General features: G+C 35.2%; 1 long non-coding RNA gene across 1 annotated transcript; it reads left to right on the top strand.

Annotated features, from left to right (window-relative positions):
* The first annotated feature begins 1,110 nt into the window (after positions 1 to 1,110).
* Positions 1,111 to 2,994, top strand: LOC139855958 (uncharacterized). Its single transcript, XR_011761620.1, has 4 exons — positions 1,111 to 1,293; positions 1,437 to 1,613; positions 2,534 to 2,602; positions 2,668 to 2,994. It is a non-coding gene; the product is annotated as an uncharacterized lncRNA (long non-coding RNA).
* Positions 2,995 to 5,168: the final 2,174 nt, after the last annotated feature.

The following is a 5,168-nucleotide window of genomic DNA, read 5'->3' as shown; positions in this document are numbered from 1 at the left end:
CCATTATCTATACTACTACACAATCGGCAGGGCCGGCCCAAAGGGGGTGCAAAGTGGGCAACTGACCCGTATTTTTAGGGGCCCAGGATTAATAACACGTAAAGTGATCTCAGGAACTATCGGGCTTCATAAATAACGCCCAATGTCCCTGTTCTTGTCCTTTTCGGCCCGAACTATCGGGCTTCATAAATAACGCCCAATGTCCCTGTTCTTGTCCTTTTCGGCCCAAAGGGGGTGCAAAGTGGGCAACTGACCCGTATTTTTAGGGGCCCAGGATTAATAACACCAAAAGGGGGTGCAAAGTGGGCGACCCGTATTTTTAAGGGCCCAGGATTAATAACACGTAAAGTCGCACAGGGACCCAGGATTAATAACACGTAAATTCGGCCCAAAAGTAAAATGATCTCAGGAACTATAGGGCTTCATAAATAATACCCAATGTTTATTCTTTTAACTTATAATCAAATCCTTCGACTTTATAGTATATATATTATTTTTTGTGCACCGATGTGGGATCCAGAAAAGAGATATTTTGGAATTCTAACTAACAGATTTATAGGAGTATCAATTCCCAGGAGGTTGTTTATTGTAATTTTTCATGTTATATAGAAGATATGGTTCCCACTCATTGTTGTATCAAACATCAACTTGATGTGGTGGAGGATGAATCCAAATGCCACCTCTGATCAAGATATAGTTAGTTTTCTACTTAACTATTTTTGAGGGATTTTTTTTTTTTTTTTTAATTCTCAGAAATGGTAATTAACTTTAAAAATTATCTAATTTAGCGGTCAAGCTTTAGAAAATTGCAACATTAATGGTAATAACTTTTTTTTAAAGAAATAAAACGATAATAATTACTCGTATTAAACAATTTAAGGATTTTTTTTAAAACACGTTTTAATGTATTGGGCAATTTGATAAATGCAAAATATATTACTGTAACTTTTTAGAAAAGTAAAATATAATTGTTTTGTATAAATATTATAGCGTGTTAACGATAACCTTGAGGAGAGTCGTTAGCGAAATCCTTTAATTCGCGGCGTAGGGGCCCTTTTTTCGTCTCGCTCTAGGCCCTTAAATTCTCAGAACCGGCCCTGACGATCGGGTACACTGTCCGTTAGTGTGTAATCTTTAAAACCAGTATTTTCCGTACAACAATTCATGTACCACGTTTTTCACATCACATACCTTAATACCACAAGAAGATATGTTAATCTTCTTAATTGATCGACGTTGAAAAAACATCCTCCCCAAAAGCAAAAGATTACGATCAACTGATGTATCAATTGGGTATGTGTCGTCTAATTACTTGAGCAATTTATTTGATTTCTATATCTAACCCTTTTGTTTTTCAATTATAAGTATCAATTGCCAGTGGAATATTACTGGTAATATATTATAATCTTTACATTTGAGCATATTTGTTTTTAAAGGTGGAACGTATTGTACGGGTTACAAGTCGCTCGAAATGTATTTTAGAGAATACAAAATTAATGTTTTGCTCATTGAGTCATATTGCTGAAAAATAAGTAAATCATGTGTTCTGCACATCAGACCTAATATCAACTCACGGTCGTCCGCACGAACTTCAGATTATGCTTCATAATAAGGTTTGTTCCTGCACATATGTTATATTTATATACTATACTGGATATGATTTAAATGTTAGTTTTGTATATTTGTTGAATTCACTGTATAGTCAGGTAATAAAGTTAATTGTTGTTGTTTATGTGTTTATCCAACAGCTGTTCCTCAATGTGGGAAAACGGGTGGGCTGTGTAGAGGGGTCATTATGGGTTTAGGTCAAAACAGATAAATTTAAAGAACATGTCAAATTGAGTGGGTGGGGTTTACCATCTTTCAGTTTTTACACTGTTTTGAAGCTCAATAATGAAATAATGATATTACATCCACCCGTTTATTTGTGGTCGTTTTACGAGGGTGTAAGATTTTGAATACACTTAAGAGACTTTCTTCTAACCCGTTTGACCCGATTTACACAAATCATGACTCATTTATAAGGGGGTGTGTGTTGTTTTTGAAGGATCTGCGGAAAGAGAGAATATATAGACTAATTTAGTTGTAGCCTTATTAAGAAATTAGGTAACTGTGCAACATAATTGTAATTGGTAAACATGATGTATTTTCAGCTCTCTTCAAGTGAAAGTTCTAAAACTGGCGTAGTTTCATCGTGTACAAAAAGACCACTATAAGATGCTAATGAGTAAAAAAAGCTATTTATACAATTTCTCAGTTGATGTGAATAATCACATCTCCATAAGCGTGGTGATAATCGAATAAAGATGCTAATGAGTAAACAAAACTATTTATACTCGTCTTACAAATATTGTGAATTCATACTTGATTAATAGCAAACTCAATGTTTGGGCAATGTTTAAAAGTATAGTATAGCAATAATATAAAACGAAATGCAGGTTCCTTGATAATTATTAAAATTTGTCGATGATACTATTCAGTGTTTTGTAAATGATGATAATATTTAATGTTGTGTAAATGATGTTGTTGTTAGGTCTTCAAATGTTGGAAATGGATAGAACTACTTTGTGCCTTCTCAAAGATAATTTATTCTCCATCTATGGTACTGCCTTACCTGTGTTCTTCTAATTATGATTTTGTGGTTATCATCCGATTTGTTATTTGCAGATGTCTGAAATAGCCTGGTGCTGATGGGGTACTTTTCCAAGAGATCCTTCTCAATAATTTCACTCTGTTTGTTGGATTAAACAGAGTTGAATGGGTACATAATAGTCAAGTAGGTAATCAAGATGGTTAATTGGCTAAAGCCGAGTTGATATATGTAGATTATTCAAAGCTTTGTGAAAGATGAAACTTAGATATTTATTGTTATTTTCATCCTTCAAGATTAGTAAACTTGAAAACTTATATACCGTAGGATAGTTGATAATGTAACCTTGGTGATTTGTGATTATTCCAGTCAATAATATTGAATTTTTGAACCTTTGTGAAGCATATCCAGTGCCATTGGTAATGATAAGTTTGCAATTCTAACTCAGCTTTGAGTTCCTTTATTTTTATTAATTTTTTTCCTTTCTAAAAACTGAAACTTTATATAGAACTCGAGGTGATCATCGAACAACATACATCATAAAGGCAATCGAAGCCCAAAAACAAAACGAAACAAAGACCGTCTGCTAAACAAATCACAACGACCAAGCTCAAAACCTACGAAAATAAAAACATAAACATACACTTCGCTAACATAACTAAACTCTAACAAACAAAGACGAAAACAGAACTAAGCCTAACAATCAAAGAAATACACAAGCAAAGCACGGACTTCACATCCCCTCAACATTGAAATTTCTCAATTCCTCCCCATGAACCTTTCCATGCTTTGAAATTCTCTTATGTTTTTGCTTTGGCTTTGAGGTCTATAATGTGTAATAATCAATAATAATCCTCATATAGAAAAAGGCTAATTTCTACTTTATTATATCAAATTTCCTTAAAAAGTCTCACGGATTTGCGGGTCTTTAATATTGTTCCGTTTAGCCTTTTTAATGTTGTTAGGCTTCTAATGGCCCGTTCAAAAACACAAATGTGTTGTTCATGTTAATTGTTTCCAAAAGAGGTAATGGTCTTTGGTGATTGTTATCTATGTTTAAAAACTTAGATTTCATTATCAATATGTCTTTATGTCTAAAGCTACTTTACTTAAACCATCACACTATTCATAACACCCATACATAAGTGCCCGCGAAATCCCGGGACTTAAGCTAGTAGTAGTGGTGGTGGTGGTGGTGGTGGTGGTGGTGGTGGTATGTGACGCCATGAAAATGGTATAATCAAATTTCCATGAGTTTTAAACCTGTCTGAAATTTAATTTATTCTTTGAGCAACAGTTAAGTCGCCAATAAGTCGACGCTTGCTGCTGACTCGAGTAATAGAGCCATGATGGAGGTACTCGCTCTTTTTTTTTTCGAACAGCAACAATATATTAAGAGGCTAGCAAGATGCTAAAGCCAAAAACAAAAATACAATACAAAAAATGCGAAAGGAAAGGCAACGAAACAAGAAAAAACAAAAGAAATACAAAGAAGAAACAAAAGAAGATTATAATGAATTACAAAGCCAAGAGGTCCACGTGGGAGCAAATTTGGATCTAGCCTGAAGCCATGCGAAGGACGATAATCTTATGTTGTCAAATAAGTCTCTTTCTTTAATAATGCCGTTTTCATGAAGTGTATCGTTTCTAAATCTCCATAACCACCAAAAGGTAGCAGCTACAATGCTATAAATGCAAGTCTTCTTAGACAAGGAACCATTTAACGAGTCCATCCAGATAAAGAAATCTTCAACAGTGATGAATGAATCAGGCCAAGGAATGGCCGTCCAAAGTCTCATTCGTCTCCAAATTGAGTTGGCAACATAACAAAAGATAAAAGTATTATCCCTTGAATCTCCACCAACACTTCATATGGGGCAAATAATAGTATTGATATCGAATCCCTTTAAAGGCAAGATTTATTCTAGAAGGAAGACGATCCAAAATTAAACGCCATATGAAAATATTAATCTTCAAGGGAATAAATTTGGACCAACGAGTATGATAGCTAGATGTCGGGAGATGAAGGTCGTCTAGCAGCTTGCGGGCATCCGAAACGTGAAAATTTCCATCATTTCCTAGATTCCAGAACCATGTGTCGTCAGTGTTGCTAAGAGAGACCGAACTCAGATCTGTTAATAAATCAGGAGGTTTTGCCGAAGTTGGAGGGTTTCGAGACCAGTCCCAGTTCCATCGGTTATCTACGCTTAGTCTTTCGCATATCAAGCAATCCGGATTGTTGTCAAGACGGTATAAACGATTAAACTTACTTTCAAGAGTGAAGTTTCCCAACCATTTGTCCTTCCAAAATTTGGTATTGCGACCATTTCCGAGCTTTAGATGAAGAGTATCTTCTGGAATATTTCCTGAATCATGAAGGGATTTAGTAGAAGCAACAATGTTACTCCAGACCCCTGAAGTTTTACAACCACGATTTCCAAAACCCGCCTTAATACCATAGATAGCAACAAGCGTACGAGCCCAAAGAGAGCTAGTACAACGAACCAGACGCCATTTCCATTTCAAAAGAAGTGAAAGGTTAAAGGATAGGATACTACCAATGCCGAGACCTCCGTTT

Source organism: Rutidosis leptorrhynchoides, chromosome 6, assembly GCF_046630445.1.
Source record: "Rutidosis leptorrhynchoides isolate AG116_Rl617_1_P2 chromosome 6, CSIRO_AGI_Rlap_v1, whole genome shotgun sequence".
Classification (NCBI taxonomy): Eukaryota; Viridiplantae; Streptophyta; class Magnoliopsida; order Asterales; family Asteraceae; genus Rutidosis; species Rutidosis leptorrhynchoides.
Note: the sequence above shows the minus strand (reverse complement) of the source record. Positions and strands in the feature narration are given on the sequence as shown.